Source organism: Tupaia chinensis, unplaced genomic scaffold (genome assembly GCF_000334495.1).
Source record: "Tupaia chinensis unplaced genomic scaffold, TupChi_1.0 Scaffold000117_2, whole genome shotgun sequence".
Classification (NCBI taxonomy): Eukaryota; Metazoa; Chordata; class Mammalia; order Scandentia; family Tupaiidae; genus Tupaia; species Tupaia belangeri.
This window is the reverse complement of record NW_006159583.1, coordinates 8,992,665-9,001,320: the sequence shown is the minus strand read 5'-3', so window position 1 is coordinate 9,001,320 and position 8,656 is coordinate 8,992,665. Positions and strand designations below refer to the sequence as shown.

Genomic DNA, 8,656 nt, shown 5'->3' with positions numbered 1-8,656 from the left:
AGAGAGAAAGAGAGAGAAAGGAATCCCTGACAGTGTTCTTAAATCACAATCCACTCCTAGTCTTAGCCAGCCCTTATCATGAGCATGCCCACGTGTACCTGGAATGAACTGGGAAGGCCCGGGCTATGAACCTAGAACCTTCCCAGGTTGGTCCAGGTATGCTACTGCTGTACCACACTATGTGGCCCCCATTCATTTTTTAAAAATTCTTTCCTGGTTGGGACCAGCAGTTGGCATAATGGTTATGTCGCTGAACTCCCATGTAGTCGACTGCGGTTCGAGTCCCGGACCCAGTGGCTTAAACTCACGCTGGGAAATCGTGCTTGCGTGCGCAAGATCCTGAGAGGAGAATGGAGGAGAAGGGATTGAGGCGTGGCCATCCTCCCTGGGGGGGTGATTTCTCATTTTCTGTCTCTCTGTCTCTCTTTGTCTTTCTGGCAAGCACACACACTCTATAGCAAAAAACCTCTCCAAAAAAATACAAATAAAAAAATAAATTCTTTCCTGGTTAATTTTCAGTCACACTCCCAAATTAGAACCAATCCATATCATCAAAAACTAAAAATAGTATTACTCATTAATATAAACCACAATGTTCACTGTATTTGCTTCAGACTGGTTTTGTAGTTTCCAAAATTCAGAATTACATTCAAAAGTAAACAATTTTGGAAACCAGCAGTTAGTGTAATGGCTATGTTGCTGGACTCCCACGTAGTCGACCGCGGTTCGTGTCCCGGACCCGGTGGCTTAAAACTCACGCCGGGCGCGTGTGCGTGCGTGCCCAAGATCCCGAGAGGAGAATGGAGGAGAAGGGATTGCGGTGTGACCATCCCCCCTGGGGGGTGATTTCTCGCTTTCTGTCTCGCTGTCTCTGTCTGTCTGGCGAGCGCACGCGCCCTACAGTGAAAATCTCTCCAAAAAAAAAAAAAGTAAACAATTTTGGCCTAGCCACAGTGGTGCAAATAGTAGAAGACTGCTGTGCAAGGTTGGGGCTACATGTGAAGCACGGGTTCAGTTCCTGAGCCAACATAAACATGCTGGACATAGTAGTTCACACCTGTCATCTCAGCTAACAGGAGGTTGGAGTAAGCAGATCTTGACACAGGAGACCCACCAAGAATACCTCTTGTACACATGTGCTTCTCTTTCCTTTGATGCCGTTTTTTCTCTCTCATTAAAAAAATAAAAAATTTCCCAACACTGGAGAAACATTAAAGACGTTATAAACCTAACAATACAATCCAAAGAAAAATTGATGAAATGAAAACATTGGGGGCAGGAGGAACATCTCTAGAATCAGAATGACCCTTCCTAGATGACTTTCTAAAAGAGATATACTTACTGCGACATTTGAATCTCCCTTATAAATGGAAGCAATAACATGTTGCGCTGCACCTCAAGAACAGTCTTACAAAAACAACATCTTCCCTGGTTTACAATTTTTTTCCCACTGCTTCTTTGATCAAGTATTTATTCAAAGTAAGCTGTCAAAAATTATTTAATCTTTATAGAATAAACAAATTTAAGGTTTCTGCAGCAGGCTTCTTTTCTTCTGTGGTAGATTTCTTTTCTGCTGGTTTCCTCTCACCTACTGACTTCTTGGCAGTCGCAGCCTTTTTTATCCTACCAAAGGTTTCTTCTACTTCTTAGCATCAATACCCTTTCCTTTCTCCCCTACCATAGGCTTCATGCCTACAACCCTCTTCTCATCAGATTTGGCCTCTACTGCTGGCCTGGCAAAGAATGGTGTTCTGGCACATGGTCTTCACATCTGAGTTGAGTTTCAAGGTGATTCTCCAGGTCTTCAGTGGATTCTGCTCAGGAATCAATGATGAATATTCTTGCATAGTGCTGGAGGGCTCTTGGATCTCTGGACCATTCAAGATTCTGCTAAGTTCTTGTGCATGGGAAAGCTGTGGCTACTCTTCAAAGAAGCAGTTTTTCACCATGTCTCCAGTTTTTTTGTTTGTTTTTGTTTTTGAGAGGTTTTTGCTATAGGGCACATGTGCTTGCCAGAAAACCAGAGAGAGAGAGAAGGATAGATAGCAAGAAATCCCCCCCCGGGGGGATGGCCATGCCACAATCCCTTCTCCTCCATTCTCCTCTAGGTATCTTGGGCCTGCATGCACATGTGTCCGGTGTGTTTAAGCCACTGGGTCCAGAACTTGAACCATGGTTGACTACATAGGAGACCAGTGACATAGCCATTACACCAACTGCTGGTCCCCATGAAGGTATTTTTTTCCTACAATTTATTTAACTTCTGGAAAGTACTTTAGTCAGAATGAAGAAATGTCTCATATGTCTGCCAGGAGCCAATTTCAAAACATTCAGTTGGCTCACATTAAACAGTGATTCCAGGAATGTTTCTGAAGGCCTTGATGATACCATTGTATTCAATATAGATGACGCAGGGTCCTGGTGGATATGGTGGTGGTTTCTCATTTTGCCTTTGCTGGATCTCATTCGCTGAGTGACATAGAAGTTTTTTATATTGTTCCAGGCCTTAAGCTTCCTCAGAAGCAAAACAGCCTTCTCAGTCATCTTGGAGCCTTCAACTTTACCTTCAACCACCAAAGGAAGTTCAGGGACTTCCTCAATACAATGACCTTTAGACATGGCCAGAACTGGTAAGGGTGAGGCAGCTAGGGCAGAATGGATGGCATCTCTCTTTTGGGTTGTGTTCACTCTATAGTACCAATGGCTCCAGTTCTTGGTTGATGCAAACATGTGATCTCCTCAACACATATTTCCAAAAGCACCGTGGCCTGAATGGTGAGTCCTACTACTTTAAATTCTGGGAATTTGAGCCACAACTTTTCTAGTACCTGAAGACTCATCCCTGTTCTGATGACCTGTTAATTCAATGAAAGCATAGGGCTCTCTGTTATTTTTGCAGAAACTGATGTGAGCAAAGTTCATGATATCTGGTTGGATGGAGCACTGAACACAGTGGGCAAAATGACATTTTTGCCAGATGACTTCTCCATTTCCGAGTACACTGATATCGGTAGACAAGCACATATCATGGCAATGAGAAGAGAAGGCTGTGCTTCTCTCAGGATGGCAGCTCCCACAGGAAAACTCTTTTTAAACACACAAAAACTTACAATGAAAGTAATTTCCTCTCTTGTTTTATTCTTTTACTATTTTGATTATTGCCTCCTTGTACCTATATTCAATTCCACATAGATGCTGGGAGCAAATCAATGTACCTGGTATATGACTCTTTTAGTCCCTTCCTCACCTTCTGCTTAATAAAGATGGTGGTAATAATAATCACTTACCACGTGCCACTGACTGTAGGGTGTTTTACATATGTTACCATATTTAATTCTTCTACAACACTTTAGAAACTGCTTTCCAGAGGTGAGAAGAGTAAATATTAGAAAAATTAAATGAATTTCTCAAGGTGACAACTGATTAGTTGCAGTGCAATGAGTCCAGCCACCTAAACTCATAAGCTATCCTTATAGTCTCTGTGTACCAGTGTCTGAACTCAAGTGAGTAGGCCCCCTAGGCAGCCCTCTGTCACTTCTATCCTCCCTGCATAAGCCACCTACCACATTACTCTGTTCCCATAGCACTCAGAGTCACCTTCTAATCTAAACACACTAAGTCCCTGCATTTAAATTAATTGTATTAGAATCAAAGAATATGGAAACATAAAAGCCCCTCTCCTTCTACCCTCGAACACTATCAGTCAAGTAATCATAGCTGAAAGTGTATTTCTAGGAATTCCCTCCTATGCATAGAAGTAAATAAACATTTTCCGTGTTAAAAGATCATTCCAGAAAACATGTGCTTCTTTATTTTGGAGTTAATGTAAACAGTTTTCAGACATAAAATTGTCTATAAAGTGCACCAGAGCAAAAATTTTAGTGTGTGAAAGAGAAAAAGTTTTTCCTAGTAACCATTTTCTGAATTATATATAGATTCCATGCCGTTCTGACATCCATTGACATGTTAGTTTCTTTCTTAAAGGAACAAAGAATAATATTTGGTCTGAACATTGTGATAGGTCACTTAGTGTGTCAACTTAGCTAGGCCACTATGTCCAGATATTTGGTCAAATACCAATATAGATGTTTCTGTCAAGGTATTTTTTAGATGAGGTTAATGCTTAAAACAGTAGTCCTCAGAAAATGGATTACCCTCCATATTGTGGGTGGATCTCATCCAATCAATTGAAGACCTTAAAAGGAAAAGACCAAAGCCCCCTGAAATAAAGGAAGTTCTGTCTCCAGACTGCCTTTGGGAACAGAGAGGGTAAGTTAACTCTTACCTGGGTCTGTGACCTGTAGATTCTGGACTTGCCAGTTCTGCAATTCATAAGCCAATTCCTTTAAATCTCTCTTTCTCTCCTTCTCCCTCTTTACACAGACACACACACACACACACACACACGCACACACACACACACACACACACAAGCATCTTACTGTTTTTGCTTCTCTTGCCAACCTGGACTAATAAAAGCATCATAATAAACAGAGGTACTGCTGTTTTTGGATTAAAAATCATTATAAACCCACCAATTATTTATATTTCAAAGGAGGTTATGTTTTGCTGTGGAAGATAAATTGATTCATAGTTATATGGAGTTAACTCCAAATTAATACATTCAGAGTAGCATTTCTTTCTTAGTCCATATTCTTTTATAATAAAAAAGATGAACACTATTGGAGGGAAGGAGTCAGTGTGCTGGTGGCCTCAAACATTGAAACGTAGACTGTAACTCCTGGAGGAGAAGATATGAGGTGTTTTCACAAAATATGCCACAAAACTCCTACAGCTTGGGGAAAAAACAACATTGTTGGTCAAGAGTGTATGTTTTGAGCCTTTTATTTTTTAAACTAAAGCTACAAGGTTGACAAATGTCCCATTGTTAATTACTTTAAAAGCATGGTTCCTTCAAACCAAAGATATTTGTTTTATAGAACCAAATAACGGATAGGTTCATTCTTAACAGTTAATATGCTGAGCACATTAAACAATTACACCTATTAAGTTTAAGAAGAATAGGCTGTAGAAAATGTGCATCATGTAAAAAATGAGTTAACAAGAAATAAGAAAAAGAAAAATTCAACTAAAGACTCTTTGGAACTTCTGATTTGAAATTCTAAAACTCAGAATGTCTTCAAATGTAGAAATTGAAGTTTTACATTTTATTAAAACTAAAACAATTTTAATAGATAAAAGAAGTTAAAGGAAGGTTCATTTTCTGAAAAAAACATATAAAAGGGTTTTGTAAAAGGGCGATTTCTCTCTCTCTGCTATAGAGCACTTTTTCTCTCTAGAGAGAGAATGAAAGAGAGAGGGAAACTGGGAAATCACCCTCTGTGAGGATGGCCATGACACAATCCGGTCTCCATTCTCTTGCAATTTCAGGCACACATATACAAGCATCTGGTGTAATTTTTATGCTACCAAGTTCAAGATTCAAATAACACAGTTGTCCTTGTAGGATCCACCTTAATCACCAAGCCACTGGCTGGCCCCAGGGAGTAGTTTTTTAAAAAAATAAATCCTATATCCCTTTCACTAAAGTGGAAGAAAAATAGGCTGAAAAAATTAGAGAGCTTACACGAAGCTCAGACTGTGTACTCTTAAGTCTTACTACACAAGAAAGAGTAAACCCTATGAGTTCAGTAACTTCCAAGATCATCAACTGACTTGTGACAAATGTAGGAGTAACAGGCAGTTCTCCCAGTGTTCAATCCACATTACTGCTCATTCTATAAGCAACTGGACTCTAATGGTTCTCTCTGGTTCTTCTCTTGTATTCTTTGTGTGCTTTTTTTTGTATCATTCTACAGTTACCACACCAGAATAAAAATGTTGCTCACACATGAACCTGACATCTTTCTATTTGGGAAAGAAACTTAAAAGAAACTTTCAAATATCTTTACCATTCAACTATTCTTCACATATACAGTACATTGAGCCAAACCCATCTAGAAGCATATTGAAATGGAATAGTATCAGAAGGAGATATATAGAGAGCCAATAGTTTAGAAGACCTAGTATAAGAAAGCAGCCAGAAAAATGTCAGACTGTTATTAAAGTAACAATTTCATCTAATCTATTAAAACATACAGTTAGATTTCTTTCTTTTCTTTTTCTTTTCTTTTTTTTTTTTTTAAAGAGATTTTTGCTTTAGAGCTCAGAGAGAAAAAGCAAGAAATCACCCTCTGGGGGGATGGCCATGCCTCAATCCTTTTTCCTCCATTCTCCTCTCGGGTTTTGGACTCTTACGCACATGCACCCAGGGGGAGATTTAAGCTGCTGTGTATGGGACTCAGACTGCAGTTTATCATGTGGGAGTCCAGTGACATAATCATTACACCATCTGCTGGTCCTGAGATCTCTAGATATCTAATAGAATAGGCAGTATTTCAGGAATGTTACAATAAAACACAAATTTAAACACCAACAATTAATTAATGGTATCGAAATATTTGTTCTTTCTACACTTAGAAAATGGAGGAGTAGCTGATGGCACAGCAGTAATGCTTTGTTCTGAGATGCTGGATCCACATGAGAACATCCTGGGTTTGCGTCCCAAAGTCTCCTTGTACTCAGGGTGCACACGTGCATGTGCCTGTGATGCTGGGGGTGAATCATGGTATAAAGACCCTACTGGGTTGTCTGTCTTTCTGTATCTCCATTACCATCTCTTTCATGTACATGGAGGTAAAGGAATAAACTTTAAAAAGAAAAAAGAAGTAGCCTACAAATGTAGTTCCTCATCCTGAACTAGCAAAAAGTAAAAGGTGCATGGGACCAGCAGTTAGCGTAATGGCTATGTCACTGAACTCCCACATAGCCGACCACTGTTCAAGTCCCACACCCGGTGTGTGTGTGTGTGTGTGTGTGTGTGTGTCCTTCATTTTCCTCTCAGGATTTGGGGCATGCATGCACATGCGCCTGGCATGAATTTTAATCCACCAAGTCCAGGACGTGAACCACTGTCAACTACATAGGAGTCCGGTGACATAACCATTAAGCTAACTGCTGGTCCCTTGTATGTATATTTTAAAATTAGTGCTATTTACTTATTTTATTTTTGAAACTTTTTATTAGCTTGATATGATTATTTTACAGCTATTTTCAGATTAATTTCACATTTTACGTAAAGTTCCCATCATGATGTATCCAACATATATATATATATTTTTCAACACAGAACATTGTACTTTTTATTTGTTAAATGTTTCTTCCCTTTGCATCTCACACCCACCCTCTACCACTCACTCTATTATTCACTCCTCTTCTTTACATTCTCTGATATCTACACTTAACCTCTCTACTATCAAACTTTGGATTCGAGGTGAGCCTTATATTTAAATTTTTCCAGTTTTATTTATGTAGGCAGGAACCAGTTGGTTCTCACATTTTATTTAGAAGAAAAATTCAGAGGCAAAACATTAATGGGACAAAGAAATGTGGTATTGTCTGTTGAAGATATTTTATAGTTTAATCAACTGGACTAGGGAGAAATGTTCACATATTAAAATATTCACTTTGTAAGCTGAAAAATGTGATTGAATGTATAAAAAAAGTGAAATAAAAAAAATCTCTTCTCTAATTTCAAGCTGAATTAGAAGGCAAAACGGAAAGCTTTAAACTTTCTTATTATGAAATATTTCAGAAATTCCAAAAGGTAGAAGAGTATTATAATAAACATTCCCAAACCAATCACTTGGTGTAAAAAGATTTACCATTACAAATATAATCAGATAGTTCTGTGTTTTTCTATTTCTAGATTGTCTTCTCTTTTCTCTCTCCCAAATATAATCACTATTCTGATTTCATATTTATTGTTACATATATGTCTTTATATTTATGTTTATATGATTCCAAAAATTATAATAATATAGTTTCTAATGTTTTTCAGTTATCAAAAATGGTATCACAGCAAGCCTATCTCCCTGAAACATTGTTTTCTTCTTTCAGTGTGATGTTTCAGAGATCTCTGTCATGGAGCCAAATTGCTTTCAAAGTGGTGGAACCAATTTATATAACCACATTCTTCTTTATGTATTTTAAAAACACCTGTCCAGTTATTTGATACTGTTAATATAAAATAAGAAAGAATGGAGATTCAAAACTGAAAAATAATAAATTTTCTTTCCCTTTCATCTTTTATTTCTTGATTCAACTTACAGAGGAAAGGTGGAAGAAATATGACTGGAGAATGGTAGCCTTCTGTGCTGAATACTCAGTTTGTTGTTTATCTGGTGCTTACATTTCTTATAATTTTGTGTCAATACTGAACTAAAACAAACAAAAAAAAGTGGCCCAGGCATGGTGGCACAGGTGGTAGGGCACCACTATGGGAAGCTGGGGACATATGGAAGGACTGGGCATAAATCCCAAATTGAACTGAATACACTGAGTGTGTCCAGGCACACCTAAGATCTTGGCTGGCTGGGAGGTTGAGAGAGGAATTATGGTATGGAAAGATCCTGTCAAGGGTGCCTTTCTCTCTTTTTTTCTCTCTCTCTCACATGAAAAAAATGAATAGAAAATAGACTTGAGCAAAAATCATCAAGTGATGACCAAGAATGCTATAGTGAAAGTGATATTGAGATGCCACCCAGCTCAGTATTCTGTAGTTAGATTACATATCTTAGAATAATGGAATAATGAA

At 38.4% G+C, this 8,656-nt stretch overlaps 1 pseudogene; it reads right to left on the bottom strand.

The window, feature by feature from the left end:
• Positions 1-1,505: 1,505 nt before the first annotated feature.
• Positions 1,506-3,029, bottom strand: LOC102494847 (60S ribosomal protein L4 pseudogene; annotated as a pseudogene).
• Between the last annotated feature and the right edge of the window lie 5,627 nt (positions 3,030-8,656).